Genomic DNA, 22,513 nt, shown 5'->3' on the forward strand with positions numbered 1-22,513 from the left:
AACGGACTCACAGACTTAGAGAATGAATTTATGGTTACCGGCGGGGAAGGGTGCGGGGAAGGGATAGTTAGGGAGTTTGGGATTGACATGTACACACTGCTATATTTAAAAAGGATAACCAACAAGGACCTACTGTATAGCACAGGGAACTCTGCTCAGTGTTATGTGGCAGCCTGGATGGGAGGGGAGTCTGGGGGAGAATGGATATGTATGGCCGAGTCGCTTTGCTGTGCACCTGGAACTATCACAACATTGTTAATTGGCTATACTCCAATACAAAATAAAAAGTTAAAAGAAAAAAGATTAGCTGCCATCTTAACCTCTTGGACCTCAGGTTCTTTATCTGTAAAATGAGACGTTTGGACCAAATAAACTATAAACCTTTTGCTTGCTAAAGATGTAGCATTAGCCCCATCTTTCCTGCTGGAGTCAGAATTTACATAATAATTATATCACCATCACTGTTGACATCGATCTTACTCTCCTTTTGTTTAGTTTTGGGGACACTAAGGTATGGGTCCTGCTTCACAGTGCTCCCGTTTTATTGTTGTTGTTTTTGTGGGGGCCGGGGGCTGGCAATAGCTCTTTTTCTTTTTAATTTAATTAATTAATTAATTTATTTATTTTTGTCTGTGTTGGGTCTTCATTGCTGCACACGGGCTTTCTCTAGTTGCGGTGAGTGCAGGCTACTCTTCATTGAGATGCACGGGCTTCTCATTGCAGTGGTTTCTCTTGTTGCACAGCACGGGCTCTAGGCATGTGGGCGTCAGTAGTTGTGCCTCGCGGGCTCTAGAGCTCAGGCTCAGTAGTTGTGGCGCACGGGTTTAGTTGCTCCACGGCGTGTGGGATCTTCCCGGACCAAGGCTCAGAACCCGTGTCCTCTGCGTTGGCAGGCGGATTCTTAACCACTGCACCACCAGGGAAGTCCATGCAATAGCCCTTTTGAAACTGACCTTGTCTTTAGCATTTTTTAGGATTGTGTGTTAGGAGAAATGTACCATTAAGGGTGTAGCTTTGCACATTTTCTGTTTTCCTGGTTTTTGTTTTTACTTATAACCTCCTGGGTCATGGTAAATTACAGCAGCTTTTCTGAAAATTTCCCACACAGGAAGCTGTGCTGAACTTCTCCTGTGGCCTCCTAGACCCTCTCCCATTAATTTCCTCTAATTCTCATTAGCAAGTTTCTACCGCAGGCTCGGAAGCAGAGAGAAATTCTTGTGCAGCTCATTTAACACCTGCAGGTTCTGAGAGCTGGTGGAGAAACTACATCAATAAAATAATCACTCACTTTCTCAGAGATTTTAAATGTGAACCCTTTAAAGGTTAGACTTTTGTTTTGATTTCTATTTATAGTTTTCCATCAAGTCTTATGTTAATTAATGCTCTTGTCCTTTCAAGCCTCTCATGTAAAGCATTAGCCTCTCATGTAAAGAGAGGCTAAAACAAAATCTGAATGAAACCGTTTTCAGTGTATGAATGGCCGTAGTCAAGAAAGTATTCCGACATTTCAGAGGCGGGCGTGGCTTTTCTCTTCTGCATCACCACAGCCTGCTTTAGAAATCCCTCGCAAAACCAGTGGGTAGCTGCGAGGTGGGACTGGCAGATGGGACCCAGCCTGGGAGCTGGGTGATGTCCTGTGGTTTGGAGCTTCATCCAGCAAAGCTGGAAACTCTCATGCACTGAAGTGTGTGAACGGGAGGTGTAGCAAAAAGGGATGGGCAGGAAAATGGTCAGAGTTTTGAAGTTGTGTCTGTGTAGGAGGTGCGGGGTGGTGGGGGCGTTACTTCTTCTCATGGGGGCAGGGAGCTTATTCCCTCCCTACTCGAAAAAACCAAAAAACCCATTGAGAGGCTGGGAAGAGGGCTCCAAAAGCATCACTAGGAGAGATCTCCAGTCCCAGCAGGAAGGAGAGCCAGGCGTGCTACTCCCGGGCTGGATGCCACCCTCGGAGCAGGGCACCATGAGACGATTCTTGGGAGAAGGTGACCGTGTCCCTGGGAGTGATATGAGCTCAGTGACAGACACCCCCTTCTATGGGCATTTCTAAAGGCAGGAAGCTTGCGGGAGAAGCCCTCAGCAGACGGGCAGTGGGGACTGTGGTCTAGTGTGCCTACCAGAGGATGGAGGGGCTGCAGCCCGGAACTCCAGGGACCTCCAAGAACGAGAAGAGGCACTTAGCCATCCCAGGGCATCACACAGAGGCCTGCCTAAGTTAGCAGAGTAGGCAAGCCCTGAGGACTGCTCAGAGCTCAACCAGGCAAGCTCAACGATACCCATCAGTAAGGCAGGAGATAGATGGGCCCCAGGCTGAACAGCAGTTCGTCCCCTGTGGGCAGATACTATGAAATAGCAGAACGGAGGAGAAGCTGAGCCCTGTCCAGATAAGAGATAAAAGACCACGTATTCCTCATTCTCGAAGTCAAGGAGACCTTCCCGAGTACACATGTGCAGAAAGGTTGCTTGGAGGTCAAAAAAGGAGGGGGCGCCACCCCATAGGAAGTGATGTCAACTTACCCATAGGCCTCTTCTCTAGAATCCATCTTGGCTAAGAGATGCGCCTGCACACATGGGAGGGCCCTGAGATATACTAAATACGGACTCAAAACCAGGCAAAGGAAGATGATTCGCCAAAGGAAACCCGGAAAAAATGAGCCACAGAAGTTATTCAAACCACCACAAGGGCGCGACTCTCTCTCCCTGAGTCTGCCCGTGTGTCTATCCACACGTACTCTTTTTCCTCCTAATAAACACTTTACTTGTTTACTATTTTCCATCTTTGTGGGAATTCATTTCTGCAAAGCCGTACAGGCCAGGGCCTTGTCACTGGCCATTGGTCTAGTGGCTAGGATTCAGTGCTCTCACTGCCGCGGCCTGACTTCCATCTCTGGGAACTGAAATCCGCTGCAGGCCGAGGCCACCCGAGACCATCAGGAGAGAGGCTGAGGGTGTGGACCACTGGCAGGTGCAAAGGGAAACAAGGAAGAGGTGGGTGACTACAGAGGCTGTGATGTCGTTGCGCACCGTCCCAAGAAAACCTCACCTGCATCTACACAGATGCCAGCACATTTCTGGAGACCAAAAACACACCAGATAGAATGAGGTGGATTCACAGTTAGGTAAAGTCAACTCCAATGTCCCTCTCCTTCCTCTCTGTCTTCCTAGAGGAATGAAGCCTGGAAACGTAGTGGGGAGAAGAGAACCCAGAAGGAGACCATGGCCCTACCCTGCACTGCAAGACAAGAGTGAAAGAGTAGACCCCTTCCCACTAACCACAATGAGAACCCAAAGCTGATTATGAATTTAAAATAGGAGATTTGAGTAAAGCTTTAAACCAGATGGAATTTTGATAACCCAAAGCAACCAGAAAGGGATACAATTGGCCCACATTGTGGCTGAGGAAAAGGGCAGAGTGTGGTTGGAGCACAAATGGGAAAAATAAAGCTGATTGCTATTCAGAACTCACCAATGTCCTACTGCTAAGCAAGCTGTCTTTCTCAGGAGGTCATAATGAGGAATAAACGTGATAATTATTAAACACATACGTACTTAGCAGAGCAAACTCCCGAAAAATTTCCCTTAGCCTAACTTCTCTTTCTCCGAAGTTTCACACATGGTAACTGTTAAAAAAAAAAAAAAAAAAGTACCCTGCCCTCTACCTGTAAGCACGGTCTCCCTTGAAAAGTCAACACTCCCCCGCACTTCCGATCCACCCATCCACGTGAGCCCTGGGGAGTGAATGGAATCATTCTTTTCAGGCCGAATTTCTAGGGAGGAGCAGCCCTGTGGGAAATCCAGAGACTGTCACTGTCTTAGTCTGTTTGGGCTGCTAAACAAAAATACCATCGACTGGGTGGCTTGAACAACAAATGTATTTTCTCACAGTTCTGGAGACTAAGAAATCTAAGATCAAGGTGCTGGCGGATTCGGTGTCTGGTGAGAGCCGGCTTCCTGGTTTATGCGTGGCTGTCTTCTCACTGTGTCCTCACCAGTGAAGTGGGAGAGAGCTCTCTGAGGTCTCCTTTTTTTTAATAATAACTTTTTAAATCAAAATATAGTTGATTTATAATGTTGTGTTGGTTTCAAGTACATACCAAAATGATTCATTCATATATATATATATATGTGTATATATCCTTTCTCAGATCCTTTTCCCTTATAGCTTATCACAAAATACTGAGTATAGTTCCCTGTGCTCTACAGTAGGTCCTTGTTGGTGGAGTCTCCTTTTTAAGGATGCATATCCCATCATGGGTGTCCACCTTCCTGACTTCATTACTTCCCAAAGGCCCCACATTTTAATTCCATCATGTTGGGGGTTAGGATTTCAATACGTGTATTTTGGGGGGGGGGAACTCAAACATTCACTACATTCCAGTCACCTTTTATCTGGTTTCATTTCTTTCTTTCCTTTGTGATTTGCCCATTCATGATATTTGCCCATTTTTCTATTTCTATTCCATTTTTAAAATTGTCTTAAAAAGCACTTTCCATACTAAGAATATTAGTCCTTTGTTACAGGTGGTGCAAATATTTTCCTGGTTTGCTACGTATATTTCAAACTTAGTTTTGTTTTTTTAAACTTTTAAAAGTTTGGGTAATCATATTTACCCATCTTTTCTGTATAATTTCCAAGCACTCCAGTCCAATGTACTGTCTGTTAATGTCTTTCTTGCTTCATTTACTTCTGAATGATGCTCAGCTGCATCTACAATGTATGTTTCGTGCTGGCCTTCCTCCCATAGTTGCTCTGCATTTTGTAGGAGGACTTTGGTAAGCCATCTCTTCACATATTAGAAATACAGGCGATACACTTGCTGCATCCTTGTTTGGCCATAAACATCTTCTTTTCTTTTCTAATCTCTGCATTTTATTGATAGCTTAGCTGGATATAGAATTCCAGATCCAATATAGTTTCTTCTTAGAAATTTGAATATATTGCTCCTCTAACATAGCTCAGTGTTGCTGCTCAGAAGTGCATATTAATATGTTCATCTTTCCCTGAGTGTGACCTCTCTTTTCTCTCTGGAAGCTTTAAGGACATTCACTTAATGCTTTGAGTTAGGAAGTTTCAGCATGATACATCTATATGTGAGTTATTTTCTCATTTATCCTTCTCCATACTCAGGAGATGCTCAGTATTAAGAGTCACGTCTACTCTCAGTTCAGGGAGTTTTATTTTTTTCTTTAATGTCTGTAATTATGTTTTATCTTCTTATGCTTCTGTTCTCTCCATCTAAGAAATCTACTAGATTGCTGTCAGGCCTCCTAGATTTGACATTTGTGTTTCCTAACTTTTCCCATATATTTTATTTATCTTTTTGCTCCCAGTTCTGAGAGATTCCTTTGATTTTACTTCCCAGATCAAAAACCTAATCTTAATCTTTGTCCAATTTATTATTCAACCTATCTAGTGAAATCTTTACTTTTGCAGTAATATCTTCATTTTGAAACATTTTTTCTTACTCTCTGATTGGTACCTTTGCAAAAGAGACTGCCCTTAATTTGTGGTTACGGTATCTGCCCAAACCTGTAGGCAGAAATCAGAATGTTTTTAAATAGTTCTCATCTTTTTCCTGAATGATCTCTTTTTTCCCTCCTCTGGGATTATTTAGTTTGTGTTTAATGATCCTTCTCTTTCTCTTTCATGCTTCTGAGTTTTTTTAATACCTTGCAATCTTTGTTTGCAAGAGCTTTTTTTTGTTTCTTTTTAATGACAGGCTACTCTGACATGTGCAGACAATTGGTGTGCCTTTCCTCAGCAGTTGTATATGTCTCTTTCATAACAGGCCTTTTTCTTAAATAGAAAGACCAAATGTGAGGTTTCAGTCAGCAAGCATAATTATAGGCAGGCTCTCTTTTCATGTTTGGGGACCAGGAATATGAAAGCAGGGTAGGGACCCCCATAACTGTCAGTGCAAAGCCCTCTGAGCATGGAGCCTTTGAGTGTTTCAATTTTGCTGTTTCTCTGGCAGTCTCCAACACCCTTGCCAGGAACTCTTCTAGGATAGGATGGATGTAAGTCATTTGTTCACTTCTCCCCCTGAAAGGTGCAGTTGGATCCCCACTTTCCTTGAGTCTGTAGGGATCTATGATGACGTCGATCCATAGAATATTAACTGAAGGGACATAATCAGTTCTGGGCCTGGGCCAGCTGTCACTTCCTGTTTCTTAGAGCATGAGCTCTGGGGAAAGTCAGATGTGGCATGTAAGAAGTCCAACTCCTGGCAGACGACCATGCTGTGAGGAAGCCAGCGCTAGCCACATGGAGAGGTTGTTTGGAGAGACAGACACTGGGCCAGGCCCCAGATACCCAAGCCACTCGGATGGCTTGTGCCAGGTGCGAGACACAAATGAGGAAACCTTTAGATGACTCCATCTCCCTGCTCACCCACGAGAGACAGACCGTCGAGCTGAGCCCAGTCAACCCACAGGAAGATGAGAGATGATAATACATAATGCTTTTTAACTCTTAAATTTCAGAGTGGTTTGTTACGAAGCAATGATAATAGATCACCCATTTCTTGTAGTAACAGATCAACTACTTTCTCTAGAAAGCAGTTTCCAGGCTTTGGCCTGAATGTAAAAGCCATAGCTGCCAGCAACTCTGTTGAAGAGAAAAGGACCTACTGCCGTAGGCTTTAAAATGCAGTTCTTCAATAAAAACCTTGAAGATGACCTCTGGCCCACGCTTGCACCTGGGGACGCTAATGTGGGCCTTCTCTGGGCTCCTCTGAGAAGACCGATGTTTAACTCTGGTGCCTTGGGCTGTGGTTTCTTCTCATTTTTCTCTGTGAATCAGGTGAAGACTATATTGTATCCTCCAGACAGTCCCCAAAATTTAAGTGTTACCGATGGTATCTATTTCTTTTCCCCCGCTCTGTTATAGGGGGTGTGTGTGTGTGTGTGTGTATGTGTGTGTGTGTGTGTAATTTCAATGTAAACTTGAAAGAATATGGAAGTAGCAACACATGCTTAGGCTTCCATCTTGAAACAGAAACTTAGTAGATTCCTAAATAGAATTCAGTGATAAGAGCTCATGTATTTTAGATAGTTTAGCAGTATTGGGCAAGTGAAGAATGCACCATCTGCTAATATCTCATAAAAATAATTAGGTGGGGGAAATTCATGCAAAAACACAGTTAAATGAATATTCCCAAAGGAGAGTACTGTGCTTCCCCACGTTGTCACAGGCTGGCCTCGCCTCTCACACATGCGCTGAAGCAGCATAAAGGGCCGCATCAGACAACAGGGAAAAAAATGACACAGGGTTTTGTGGCCTGAAAACCATGGAGGTAAGTATTCAATATTTCTGTGAATTTGAAGGATTTATATTTTATGTTGTCCTCTTTGGTGGAGGAGGGCAGGGCAGCAGAAAATAACTGACTTCTTGCTTGACTAGGTGGAGGAGAGGAGATATATCTTTCCAAGTGGAGGGACATCAGACAAGTTCACTATGGGTTCTATGCTGGGTTCAAAGGCCGCCGTGAGGCACCGGTAAATGTACTAGGGAACTGCCTGGGATGACTTCTGTGTGAAGCCAGAAGACTTCTATTACCTCTGGTTGCTTGTCAAGCTCGGCAGAAGTTTCTTCAGAGATGCAAATTTTAATGCACGAATCCTGTGGTCTCTAAAGTCTGAGGGGCTGACTTTGGAGAGAAGGGGATGGGGACCTAGGAGAAAAATTCCCAAGGATTAAAATGGAAAATGAAAGAATTGGACAGTTTTGACCGGCCACCTGAAATAGACAGGTTTCCTGGGAGGGTTACAAGTGGGGTACCTCTTAAATCTGTTATAATTTGAATATCTGTTGGTCCATTTATTTATAGACATGATTGATTATATAGGTGGTGAAGAGGGGTGCAAGGCCACAGGCTGGGCCCTCACCTGTTCTCTCATCCAGACCATTCAGCTCTGGCCCAAACCTCAGATATTCCATGCAGCCCTACAGTTTACCACACTCAACTTCCTTGGAAGGCCAGGGACTATCATCATCATCATCATCATCATCATTAGTGTTGTTATTTTTATTATATTTGGACAAGCTTCTTGGAATTTTGCTCCCAAAGCAACTCATCCGAATATTCCTTCCAGCTCATGTGCAGCTGAGTTGTAAATACGGTATTCTCCACTTATTGTCAGTGACGTTTTAGTGACAGTCTTAGACTGATGTCCCATACAGGTGTTGCATTGACCTGCCTCTTAATCTGGCTATGTTCTAGTCTGACTTTCAGGGCAGAATCACAAGAAATGAGTCAGTAAAAGCTTAAGAAGGATCAGACATAGCTCCATCTAAAAATCAATAGCGCTCAGGAGATACCACTGTTAAAAACTTTTAAGACTCTTTCTGTCTAGATAAGCTTACCACGATTTCTCCCCAACCCCCTGTCTGGTTCCCATAGCAGTTATTTTCAAACTTTAACGGGCCTAAGAGTCACCTCGGGAATTGGCTAAAAAAATCAGGTCACTAGAAATTCTGCTTTGTTGCCTTTGGAGTGAGGTTCAGAAATACCATTTCTAATAAGAAACCCACCCTAGTAAATTTTGATTCAGGTGGGTCATTGACTTCACACTAAGAAACAACAGGTACAAATTACACAAAGTAAACCTTACTTCACCTGAAAAGCTGGGTGTATTTATTTAAGATGAGGAGGGGACTTTTATTTATTTATTTGTTTATTTTGGTACGCAGAGTTCTCACTGTCATGGTCTCTCCCGTTGCGGAGCATAGGCTCCGGACGCTCAGGCTCAGCGGCCATGGCTCACGGGCCCAGCCGCTCCGCGGCATGTGGGATCTTCCCGGACCGAGGCACGAACCCGTGTCCCCTCCATCGGCAGGCAGACTCTCAACCACTGCGCCACCAGGGAAGCCCAAGGAGGGAACTTTTAAAAAGGGGTATTATGCAGCTTCATCCTTTTCTGTACTTCAGTGCAGAGAGAAGAACCCCAAAGAAAGGAGTGTATGGCAGTTACCAATAAAGAAAAAATAAATATAGGCAAATCAATCAATCACTGACAGTTACAGATTATAAAATAAGGAGTGATCTGGGGACGATTTGGTATGCTTTAAAATAATCCTTGGGGAAATGCTCCTGTAAGAGGTACCTGAGAACAATGAGGAGAGAAGGCTTACGTCAGGGAGAAGAGGACTCATAGGTCCCTCAATTCAGCTGAGGGAATAAATGAGCCCCCAAATGGATCACCTCCATAGGAGAAACATCACAGAAAATGAAAATGGGAAAGGATCAGGCTAAAATTTGTTATGTCAAGCAGGTTTTATCTCTATTTCCAAGTCTGATCAATTGGTAGTGGCTCCCTGGAGCACTTTGTCAAGAGAGATTGTGAAGCCGTTTCTAAGCTTAGAGGGAATGTGCGTGATTGATTAGTTATGTCTGCCATGGGCGAAGGAGGAGGAGGAGGAGGAGGGAGAGAATCAGATGCATCCTTGCAATTTCTGCTTAGTCAGTGACTGTGAAGTTATACAAGTTCCACTGCAGAAGAAAGACTTGGTCATTCCCACTAAGTATCATCTCTTTCCTGCTATTTCCAATCAGGAAAGGGTTTTCCATGCGAACAATAATTTAAACTCATTGAGATATTATGTTTACACTGCTAAAGATGGTTGCTATGCCAGAACATCTCAAATAGTTCCCTGGTGGAAATCCAGACCTGCTGTCCTTGTGCATTCTGCATCACAGACTTTCTTAGCTGGGTCTTCCATACTCCTTGCTTTGCCCAATTTTACAGGAGAGAAGGAAGGGCAGTAAGCAGCTGTGCCTCTTTCCTGTTCCACTCAAGGCCTCAACTGCCAGGCATTTCCATTCCCGCTGCAGCAACCTCAAGTTTTCAAATACAAAACACTGAGCTGTACTTCGTAAAACGCCTGGTGGGCCTGCCTTCAAAGAACAAACTCTATATAAGTACCAAATTAAAAACAAAAGAAGATTGGTGTGCTTATATGTAATTGAGAGGCTCATTGCCAATCAGCCATGTCTGTTCATTCAAGTGAGTGCCTGTCAACACTTTGTTGGCCTCATTTGACTTACTGCATGTATGTGAAAGAAATAAACTGCACTACAGAATACTTTTAAAGAAATTCAGATTTTTTTCCAGTTTAGATTTCCCATTCTTTACTTTAGTAAATTTTTTTTTTTGGTAGCTTCCTTGTCTACCTCACCACCACCACCCCTTACTTCTTTCTTTCTAACAGCTCCCAGTTTTGGTTGGGCATGCATGTTGGTCTAGGGAAGCTGATTTTACCCCAGTTATAGAGAGAAAGCATATGACTGACCAATCAGAGCATTTGTTCTGCCTGACCACAGTGATTGGCTCAATGTTGGGCATGTGACTGTAGCCATCCAATTAGAGTCATACCTAGGACTTTTGCTGGGAATAAAGACGGCATCTCTTTTATTGGTGGGAACTATGTAGCTCTTGAAAGTGATCCTAGAGTGAAGAAGAGAGCCAGCCTTAGGAGAAGACAACTCTGAAGAGAACATTGTGAAAAACAAAAAAAGCCCTTGGTGACGTTATTCAGCTGCTCTACCTGTGGATTTTTCAGGCAAATGAATCAGTATATCTTCTCTATTGTTAAAGCCAGTATTAATTAGCGTTTTTCTTCTCTGGTCCTCGTAATGCTAACTGATACACCCAGTCAGTCTGAATCAGGAGAATCCATTTCATTGGCACTCTCTTTGTTTTTTATGACTCAACTTTTCCTTTTCTAATTTTTTTTTGTGACCGAGATTTGGGAAGCTGGGTAATAAACAGCTGATAATGATTGGGATGAAAATCTCAGTCATGTTCCAAGGGATGCTTTGGAAAAGAATATGCATCTTCTGAATAAATACCATTTACATGATGCTAACAGGAAGGGAACAAGAAATAGGCTGGTTTTGTTGTAGAGGAAAATGCCTGTGTACTATGGGGAGGAATTAATTATGCAAAATAGTGAAATATGTACAGACAAATGCTAATTTGTCAACCTGTAAACTGAGCTTCCTAAATCTTAGTTCGCAATAAATTGAGTCATTTTCAAATATATTAGGCAAATGAGCTGAAACCCTAGTATAATATATGTATTTAATCCTGATGCCCATGCACGTACTACTTTCCATGGGATACGAACCATCTGACCTCCGGGGCCAGATTTTATTACATCTTCTGTAAATACATCAGTGAATATTTCAGTTTCTTGTTTCTGCCACAGTAACAGCATAGCTGCTCAGAGACTAAAACGGGATAATGAAACTGAATCACAGATTTACACATGTGAGGGGGATGCAGAGAAGAGTCTATCCAGCTAGCTTTCCAGGCAGCCCTGGAAGTGGGCACAGTGACCTTTGATCTAATACGCCTTTAGGAATTTCCCTTGCAGATCAGAGCAGAAAATATAGCAAGCTCCCTGAAGACAGTTTAAGAAGGAGTAACTAGAGACAAACTACTCCTGGGCAAATAGCTTCAGAGTCTTGTACAAAAGTGAAAGATGCAGGAGAGGAATGGATAGAGACTATGACAGGAAGCTGTTGGTTTGAAATTGCCTTTGTTCATCTCAGTATGCAGTTAGCCATGTCTGGATGTCATGGCCTAGACCCAGACGCTGGGCGAGGGTTGGGACTCTAACACTTCTTGCTTCCAGCCTCAGGAGAGCTACAGAGCCCCCCGTGGAATTGGGTTAGCCCTGCAGGAAGGACAAAGCAGCCCTGGAAGTTTGAGTGTTCCTCTTGGAGCCTTCCCTGGCTGTTTAGACACTCCAGTGGTAAAGGAGAAATTAACAGATGTCTCAGAAATACCATTGGAGGACATCACGGAGAGGACGTGATCGCTGGTGAACCTGCAAGCTGGACCCTGGCAGTCAGAGGCTCCTCGCCCCTCCTGTCCCTGGAATGTACGTTCTGACCCCCGTTCCCACAGCGGGAGCCATACTCAAGGACTCAGCCTTGAGAGAGTCATGTGTTGCCAAGACCATCTGGACGGCGTACATGACTGAACCCAGTTAAGGCCTCTACATAAACGTTTAAGATTCTGGCGGGCAGGTGCAGAGGTCTGCTTGTCCCAGACAAGCCTTGTATGTAAGTTTCCTTGCTTATTCAACCTGCCATTAACCAGTGTGGCGCAGTCTGCCTCTTTCTTGGGTCTCTCCTTGTCCTCTGTGTACAGGGGTAGTTTGGGATTTCAACAGGGAGAACTCCTGAGTTTGCGAAGCAACAAATGTACTTGATGAAGTCATCTCGGGTAGGAGTAATTTCAGTGTTAAAAATGAAACAGGAGGAAAAAAATACAGCAAGGGCTCTTAACTCCTCTCTGTTCCCTTGCCAACATGGTTCTGGGAACAGGTCTGGTGAGAGAAGTCACTGGACACTAGGTGTCCTAATTGCATTACTTTAGGTGAAAAGACCTTTTTCCTCTTTCAGATGCAGCTCCGCCTGATGCCACAGTCACCAACTCACTCCCTACCACCCCCCCCACACACACCCTGCCACCAACAAAGGCTCCCATCTTCCCCTTCCTGTGCAGACAGTACGGGTGCAGTGCCCATCACCTAGGAAAGCCATGCAGGGGCAGGAAGAAACTTGCAGGGGGTGTGAAGGCCCCTTGGACCTCGAAAAACTCTGGTCATCATTTATATTTAGAAAAGGATATTTTTCAGAGCTTCTCTTTTCCAAAAATATATTTTATTTTTGAATAAGCAATTAATGCACATGGTTTAACCTCCAAGTTTTGAAATGATGCACAAAGAAAAAAAAAGTCTCCCTTCCACCCCTGATCCTCATCAAAAACCTTCCCTTTCCAGAGGCAACCCAATGTTATTGGTCTTTTCTGTAGTCTTCCTGTAGAATTTTAAGCATTTACCATCAGTGACAAGCATATATGTAGTCCCATTGTTATAGAAATGGCAACATATTGTACATACTCTTCTGCATTGCTTTTTTCACTTCCTGAAGATAATTTCATATCAGTATATAAAGCACTTCCTTATACTTTTCATGGCTGAATACTATTCCACTCTGAATGTACTATAATTCCTTTAACAACTTGCCCACAAATTGGCATGTAGGTTGCTTCCGTTGTTTTGCTGTTCAAACAAAAACGCTGTATCAGTGGAATAATGCAGTATGTAACCTTTTGAGATGGGCTTTTTATATGCAGTGTAATTCCCTTGAGATTCATCCAGCTTGTTGCCTATCAATAATTAGCTCCTTTTTATTGGTGACCAGTAGTTCATGATATGGATGTGTACCATCACTTAAATATTTATCATTGAAGGACATTTGGTTTTTTAAATTTTGGGGCTATTACGAGTAAGTTACTATGAACGTTCATGTACAGGTGTTTATGTGAACATAGGTTCTCATTTCTCTGGGATAAATGCCTAAGAGTGCATTTCTGGGTCATTTGTAATCGTATGTTTACTTTTTAAAGAAACCGCCAACCTTTTCCAGAGTGGCTGTACCATTTTACATTCCAACCAGCAGTGGATGAGTGACCCAGTTTCTCTGCATCTTTATCAGCATTTGGTGTGGTTACTATTCTTAATTTTAACTATTCTGACATGAATATAGTGGTATCTCACGGTGGTTTTAATTTGTGTTTCCCTAATGGCTAATGACGCTGAACACCTTTTAATGTGTTCATTTGCCTTCTGTAGATCCTCTTCAGTGAAACGCCTGTTCATGTATTTTGCCCATTTTCAAATTGGATTTTTTGCTTTTTGCTGTTGAGTTCTGAGTTTCTCTGTATATTCTAGATACACTCCTTTGTCAGATATGTGCTTTGCACATATTTTCTTCCAGTCTTTAGCTTGTCATTTTATTTTCTTATGAGTGGCTTTCACAGAGCAGAAGTTAGTTTTTATGAGATCCAACTGATCAGTTGTTTTTTTTTTTAATTTAGAAAAAAAATCAAGAAATGTGACATGTATACTACCCCAATGTGATGGTTGAAAAGTGCACATTCTTAACACATTCAATAGCAAAGTGTCAATAGAAATTGAGAACTGTAAGTGCCGTGATAGTGGACTGGAAACAGGCCTGAGACGGCTCACCAGGGCCATATAGTTCTTCCCATTTTACAGATTAAGGACCCTGTACCTTGCCTTCACTTTTAGTTCAAAGACCTCTTCATGATCCCACGGTGAACAAATTTCTGTGTGTATTTAGGCAGCATGATATAGTCGGTCACATAATTATTCTGGTTGTTTTTACCATTTAGAAGACATGTGAAACCTTACCAATTCCCCAAGCCAATGGCATCTTTCCTTCCTTTGAACTCACTTCCAACCTGCTTTTTAAGAAAATAGCACCTAACATTTTCCCATTAAAATTATTTATGATGTGATGTGATAAGTAAGTATGGACTCCAAAGGCACCCCAGCTGACCTATCCCAGCCTCAGCAACTGTGGATACAGGAAGGTTTCAAGATACACAAATTGAGCACATGGAATTTTTAAAAGATGAAAGGCCTTACAGAGATATTAACATATAATGACATTTGATTATATGTCGAGAGAAAGGCCTTTCTTGAAGAGAGAATGTTATATGGAATCAGGATGGTCTTGGATCATTCAAGGTCACTAGAGCCCCCAGCCTGAGGTCTGGGCCTGTCTCTTGTTTTACAGGAAAAGTGGGTACCTGCAATCCAAGCTGGCAGTGCTCGTTTTGTTTCTAGACTGGCCTCTGTTGGTTCTTGCTTTGGCAAAAAGCTGAGCCTTTGGTGCACCTTCTTCTCCATGCCCAGGGTCTGGGAAGGCTCTGGAGGAAGCCACCTCTAAGAGTGGAGCTCTCCCCCGCCATGCTGTGTGATTATCAACTTAGCTCAGGCAGAAGCATCCTGCCTACTTGGCAAATCCTGAAAGGATGGCTGGGAGGGTCCAGTGCCCCTGGTGAGCCACCTCCAGCCTGTTTCCAATCCACTATCAGGCAGCTCTGCGGGAGCCGTGTTAAGAAGCAGAGATGTGCGCTCTGTCCTGGTCCTGCAATGCCACCAGGAGATTTTGAGTGCCCAGGCTGCTGGCAGAGCTGTCCTAAAGAGTGGGGTCGCCCAGACCAAGAACCCTCAGTCTGGGGAGAGGCCACCAAAGACTGAGCTGTCCAAAATGCCTGTCCCAGGGAAGGCGTTAGGAGAGGTTGCTGGGGAAGCACCTGGGGAAAGAGCCAGAGGTCTCTGCACCTCTTATTCCAGGAAGAGGACATCTCTGAGGACAGAACTGGATGGGCCCAGCCCACCCCGCAAGGCTGCCATGATCTGTGGCCCAGGAAACACAACAGAAGGTCAGCAATCACCGCTCCCCACTTTTGTGATAAAGGGGAGGATCCATGACTTGGACGCACTCCCATTTGCCCCAAGGAACCCACAGCACGTTCCTGGCATGATCCCGTCTCCGGAAGCCCTGCAGGTGTTTGATGCGGATGCTTGTGGCTGAAACTCGGGGTCTTTTCTTTCCCGGCCGGGCTGGGACCCAGGCCCATCACCACTGCCTTGGCCTCCTCTCCACTCCTGCTGATGCTGCATTCCTCCCTGTGTCTTTGCTGCATCCGCCACCTGGCCTGGCTCCTGGCCGAGCCTGTCCAGCTTCACCGTCTGCCATGCGGGCACCTCACCCTCCTCCCAGCAGGCCTTGTGTCTCCGGAGACAGTGTCCAAACCCCAGGGGATCAAGGGCACTTCAGGGAAGCAAGCCAGCCCTGCTGGCAGCCCAACCAGTGACTCCACCTTCCTAGCTGGGCAGCGATGCCTTGTGTTGCCTTAATTCTGTGTATTATAATTATAGAGAGATGGTCTAGAAGGGGAAATCAAGCTGCTTGTTTAAGAGTCTCTGTCCCCATCCTGTTTCCTCTTTTCTCTCTGCTTCAAGTCCCCATAGTCATTCATGTCAGAAAGAGGGAGTTTTTCTTTAACTTCTTTCCTACCTGCCCAGACTTCCTTTACTTAAAGCTCTCGGAGCTGGCTGGCTGTGTTAAGTGAGAACTAGGGAATTTAGAACATCAGTCCTTTCCCAGAAGTGCCCCTCTCTCAACCCTGCTGTATACTTCGCTCAGCTCTCTATTTTGAAGCTCAGAAGCTTTCTCTTTGCCTCCCTCCCCAAACAGTCCCTATGCCTTTCCTCCCCATGGGACCAGTCCCCTCTCTTCCCCAGGTGGGTTAATGCCTTGAGCCTATCAGGGAACAGGTCATGGATGCAGACGGACAAAAGGGAAAAGCACATTAATATTTAAGAATCTTGTCACTATTACATGAGAAAAAGAGACTCTCTTCCACCAGCACGTGCACACACACACTCACACACACACACACACACACACGCCTCCCTGTTCTCTGTCTTGCTGAACCCTCTGGGGCCTTTAGAGATCAGGATGAAGAAACGTCGAATAGGGTTGCCAAGGAAAACCTCAGGTCCTTTAATTGGGACAAGGAGGGAGGTGTCTATGCTCCTGGGGATGTTGTGTTTCTCAATCTAGGTTCTACTAATAAAAAGTATAGACTGGTGTCCATGGCAGGGAGTCTTGGTCGAGGCAGACCGCTCCCCTGGGACCATGCAGACTCATGCCCGTAACCACGCTCTGCTCAAAGACTATGGCTTTGCCTGTAGGGCCCTGCTTCTCCCATCCCTCCTGGACCTGAGGACCATGGTCATCCTTCTCCACATCTCCCTCACCCGGGATCCTTCCTCCAGTTTTGCACTCCCCACCGCCTCCTGCTGCTCTTGGTGATGGCTGTCCCTTGTTCATTTCCCTGGTCCAGCCTGGATCCATCAGTGAGGACATCTGCGTGCTTTCCCCAGGCCCAGCCTTTCTCTTGCGTTCTGATTATTCCATTTTGACAAGAGCCATCTTGGCCCGTCCACATTCCAAGCATTGCCTGGAATTTTATCACCAGACCAGGCTAAGTGACAGGTGGAAAAGAACGGGAGGAGACGGGGAGCCACGCGGCAGTCAGTGATTGTCAGCCGTACCGTTTTGAATAAGACTGTCCTGAATGTCAGTATCTTTTTAAAAACGTACCTGTTCTCTGGGAAATAGGCAGCAAACCCCAAACAGCGTTTGCCCTCGTATTTGGGAAGGAGGAGGTATAGGTAGGTCTGGGGAGGAGGTGGTATGCTTGTTACAGACCTTTGGCCTCATCTGTAATGTTTTAGTTTTTCTTAAAGAAAAATGTATTCACACATTATTTGGGAAATTTAAAGATAACAAATAATAAATTTGGTAATTAAAAAACATTTTTTATTGAAGTATAATATAGTTGATTTACCATATCATGTTAGTTTCAGGTGTATAGCACAGTGATTCATATATATATATATATATATATATATATATGTATCTTTTCAGATTCTTTTCCCTTATAGGTTATTACAAAATATTCAGTATAATTCCCTGTGCTATACAGTAGGTCCCTTGTTGGTTATCTATTGTATATATAGTGGTGTTTATATGTTAACCCCAACCTCCTAATTTATCCCTCCCCCACCCCCTTTCCCCTTTGGTAACCATAAATTTGTTTTCCATTTGTCTCAGTTTTTTAGATTCCACACATAAGTGACATCATATGATATTTGTCTTTCTCTGCCTGACTTACTTCACTTAGTATGGCAATCTCTAGGTCCATCCATGTTGCTGCAAATGGCATTATTTCATTCTTTTTGTGGCTGAGTAATATTCCATTGTATATATGTACGACATCTTCTTTATCCATTCATCTGTTGATGGACATTTAAGTTGCTTCCATGTCTTGGCTATTGTAAAACTGCTGCAATGAATATTGGGGTGCATGTATCTTTTCAAATTACGGTTTTCTCCAGATATATGCCCAGGAGAAATTTAAAGATAAAAAACAATAAGCTTAGTAATTTTTTGGAAAATTAAAAAAAATGGATAACAGGCACAGAATCTCTGTATATAACATAATATGTGGATGTTGGTATATATACTAAAGATAGTGCACTGTCTGATGTGATCTGTTCACAGGCTAATCTTGTCTGCACTGGACCGGGACCATATCCTGAATCCCTTTGCATCTCTAGCATGAACCACGGACACTGGGCCGCACTGGCCCTCAAGAACAGTTTGTTGAGCCACAGGTAAAGGAAATCATCAGCTTTCTTAGGGGTGGTGATCTGAAGAGTGGGAGCAAGGAAGGGACGACTGGGCTGAAGTGAAGACAGAGGACCCGGCTCTCGCTGTGATCCCTGTGTTTCCTGGACGTGAATGGCAAGGTGTTTGGGTGCTAATTTCTTGCCCCCTATGCTCCCCGTAAGCTGGCTCCCCGTGTGACTGCAGGGAACACCTTGGCAAAGAGCCTTCTTCAAAGTGTCTCAGCATGATGGGGAGCGGGCATCGCTGCCAGTCACGGAGGACATGTGTTTCCGGAACCACTGAGTTCCAACCAGTAGCCTCGCCGAGTTCTGGCAATCTGCGTGTGAACTGTGCCCTACTGCAAAGTGCACCCAGATTGGGGGCGGGGGCGGTCACCCCCTCCTTTGAAACTGCTGTTCCTCTCCATTTGCTGCTGCAGATGCCAACACAATCCTTGTTGCATTAACTTGGCTTGGAGAGTGAGGAAATGGCAGCAGCATTAATTAAAAATAATGTGCCACCCAGGAGATAGCTTGAGCTCACTTCCTCTCTTAGTATTCCTCTCGATTCCTTTCCTTCCAGCTTGCGGCTAACGCGCTATAGGTGCCAGGGAGGGGAACCCGCGATGTTCAGTAGAAAGATGACAGAAGAGTGAGAGATTAGAGAGAGGGGCTCCAAATGTGATGAAAATGTTCAATCTTAGAGGTATCTGTAAGGCAGATTTTTGAAGGCACTAAAAAGAATAGTAAAAAAATCAGGGGGAAAGAGTTGGATTCCTGAAGTTAGGGGGACAAGGGAAGGATTGGCAGAAAGTGGTATAAGTGGATACTTTTGAAAAACAATAAAGAGAAGAAATACCATTCTACAAGAAAAAGGACCAGGTCTCTGTAGAAGTGACTGAGTCAATGGTTGGGGCAGGAAATGTATAACTTTGTAAGAAGTTCTTATAGGGCTGAAAAGTAAAGCAGTTTGTTCAAAAACAAACAACCTAAAACCCCAATGGCGGTGTGTTTGCCAAATGGACACAAGAACCAACTGAAAGAGCTCGTGACGGGCAAAGCTGGGGCAACTTGAACAAGAAAATGAATGATATAGTGTCGGATTATAGCCCAAAGTATAAGTATCCATGAGTCCATACTGATGTAAATAAATGATTGAATATATACGTAAGTGGAAGAGAAAAGACAAGTCTCTTGTGCAGAAGAATTCCGAATAATTGAGGTTTGTGCACCCGCTTCATGGAGGTGGAGAGTAAATTTCCACTCCTTACATGTGACCTGCGCTTGGTGACTTCCTTCCAAAGAGTACGGTATGCATAACTTTATAGTGGAGAAATCTGACAAAACACTGCCTCCGCAGCGGTTATCGAGGTCAACGTCATTATGGTTAAATCACATTAATAGCTTGTATCCTTGATATGATGAGAATGATACTTCACCTCGGTGACCTCCCTGCCTCAAACCCATAACTCCAGTCTACCCATGAGAAATACCATCAGAGAAACCCAAGTGGAAGGACATTCTACAGAATACCTGACCCATACTCCCCCAATCTGTCAAAGTCATCAAGAACAAGAAATGTCTGAGAAAGTGTCACAGACCAGAGGGGCCTAAGGAGACGTGATGGCTAAATGTAACGTGATATCCTAGATGGGGTCCTGGAACAGAAAAAAGGACATTAGGGAAAAAACTAAAGATATCTCAATAGAGGTTGGACCTCTGTTAACGATAAAGTATTAGTATCGCTGCTTGGAACCATCAGCGTCCACTACAGTGTGAAAGGGAGTCCAGACTGAAAAGAAAAACCCTTACAATTGCCATCCCAGCCCAGAAGCTTCACAATCACCTTCACAGCCATGCTTACGTTGTAAAAAATTATGGCTGTTGCAAGCTGTGGTTTTTCAATTTAATGCTGTTCTAAACGCCTGTACTTTCAGGTAGTCTCCTTTGGAAGTGAAAGCAATATTTTCAGCATCCCAATGTGTTTGTTCTAGGCTTGTTGACAGAGTAGGATGACTGAGCCGTAGAAGGAAAGAAGCAAATTTGGGGAAGGATCCGTGGAGTTGACATATGCATTATTCAAAATTAAACAATCCTCGTAAACCCATGTGTCCCCCCGCTGCCCCCTACAAAGTGTGTTATTTCTTTTCCTGAATAACATTTTCCTCTTAATGCTGAATTAATAAAGTTATTTTCATTTCATTATGTCTGGCTTTCAGGGTACTTTCTAATAAATTCAGTCTTTGTCAGTTAGAAGCCGCCTTGTTTCACATGTTGTCTCCTGCATGGCCTTCTGTTTCCTAATCAATATCACAACTTCTAAATGAAGCGAGGAAAGGATTTTGTTGTCTCAAACCCCATTCGGTGCGTGAGCGAATCAGAAGCGAGCTGGGGCTGCCACCTCTTCCTTTGTTGTGTTCACCAATTAAAAGGTGTTACTCTCTTGGTAATAAAGTGTCACCTTGTCCCTCCAGGTCCTCACTGTGGCCTCCTTTGATCTCACTCCTTGTTTAATTTGCCAGCTGGCATCACTGTGGTCTCAGATTCCAAAATTGTCCAGGGCCCCCACTTAGGTCAAAGCCCTTCTCTGTTGGAGGGAAAACGTTGAAACCCTTCCATCCTTTACTCCTAGCTGGCTGTCGCTGGAGCTGATCACACAGTCAACTGCCACACAGAGCTAACTTCAGAAACTTCTTAAAAGAGTTGTTCTTCAAGGGCAGCTGTCCGCACAGGGGCTGTGTCCTCAGGCATGTTTATACACCAAAAGGGAGAGTAGGGTCCAGAAACAAATAGTGTAGCAAGAATATATAATCACGTTAGTTCAAATACCCAGATAATTGATTGAATAAACTGGATAACTGCCACGATGCTTCTCTTCCCCATGCAACCACGCACAAAGCTAGTGAGGAATTCGGGAAGACTGAAATATCATTAGAGGACAGGGGTGTGCTTTGAAAACAGCACGTTCCTCGCTGCCAGAACTGGTTGGGTTTGACTTTTGATCCAGCCCTTATGTTTTTGCATAACTGGGAGATTTGGCAGCGTGAGAAAAATGAACGCTTTTATTGAACTTCTGCGTTTCCGATACTTTACCATCCGTGGTCTCATTTGATCCTGTGTTGTATGAAAGGCCAGAATTACCTTCTCTATTTTACAGCAAAAGAAACTCTGCCCCAGGAGGTCACATACTAGTCACCGAACTAGTAAAATGTAACCCAAGGACTGGAATTTAGGTCTTCTGAACTCAGTTCTTAGAGTTTTCGTCCTTTCGTAATGTTTTCATTTTTTCTTCTGGGGTCTGAATTCATTTGATTGTCTGATGAAATGTCTCCTAAAAATAGCATGCATGCACGCAGGCACACACAATTTCGCTATAATTTCAAGAGGTTCCCCATCACCCCCAGGTTGAGAACCACTGTCCTACACTGTGCCATCTCTATAAAGGTGATAGAGTAAAAAACCAGGAAATTCTGAGATAGGACAATAAGCAATTTGAAGATGAGCATCAAGACCAAATTCCCAAGTTCTTTGCCAAATATTCTTTCTTCTCCTGGAATATATTATCTCTCAGAGGGACTGGCGTATCCTGAAATTAAATGTGTTAAAAATTACCTTGGGGGGTTATAGGCAGAAATGGGAACGTACTGATGGAAAATAAAAACCTGAGAAGATACTGAACTGAAAGAATGAGAAGCAGGGTAAAATGAAAAGGAATAAACAGAATGGCCAATTAGATAGTTTCAATCATGAACATTGTGCAACCAGCACGTTCTGCATATTTATGAAATCCGTTGCTGGGAGAGGGGCTGTGGTGGAAGTGATGCAGGAAATTGAGTGTGGTTACCTAAACGGGCTCATGGAGGCCAAGTGGGCACAGCCTGTGGTCACCCTTGGCCTGGTGGGATCCATCCCACGCATCACTTTCACCTCTAGCTATTTCCCCCTGCGAGCCCCGGCGAGCCCGTTCTTCGGAGTCGATAGTTGCTCTTGCTGAAAGCTTGGAAGCCACTTGTTGGCTAGGGCACCCGTCACTGTGATTAGACCCGGTGGCAATGTCTTGCCCTTCCTGTCGGTTCTCATGCACGTCCTTCTTCCTAACTGCTAGATGGACCCCGACTCATCATGCTTCCTGCTCTGAGGTCTTCCAGGTCTGCTGGGTTTAATTCACTGCCCTGCTGTGGCCTCCCTCTCTGGTGTAACCTCTCTGGACCGACTGGCCGGTTCTAAATGAACCCTCTGCTTCACTCCTCCCGTGTGATTCCACTGAGCTTGTGGACGTTCTGAAAGGCCTGAACACAACTCCAATGTTGTCTGTCTCAGGATAACCCTGGCCCCGGTTTCTCTCTTTTGATCTGTAGTGTCTACAACCCAGGAGCTATCTCTATCACCACACCAGTGCCACCATGACCTTGTCCTTCAGCACCTGGTGACTCCTCGGATAGAAAG

General features: G+C 44.2%; 1 long non-coding RNA gene across 1 annotated transcript in view; it reads left to right on the forward strand.

Moving 5' to 3' along the window:
* LOC115855811 (uncharacterized) overlaps positions 1 to 20,266 on the forward strand; it is a 203,696-nt gene extending 183,430 nt beyond the window's left edge. Inside the window, exon 6 of the long non-coding RNA XR_009560299.1 lies at positions 17,961 to 20,266. This is a non-coding gene — a long non-coding RNA (uncharacterized lncRNA). The remainder of the gene's footprint in view (positions 1 to 17,960) is intronic.
* The last annotated feature ends 2,247 nt before the right edge of the window (positions 20,267 to 22,513 follow it).

The sequence above is a fragment of the Globicephala melas genome, chromosome 20, assembly GCF_963455315.2.
Source record: "Globicephala melas chromosome 20, mGloMel1.2, whole genome shotgun sequence".
NCBI classification, from domain to species: domain Eukaryota; kingdom Metazoa; phylum Chordata; class Mammalia; order Artiodactyla; family Delphinidae; genus Globicephala; species Globicephala melas.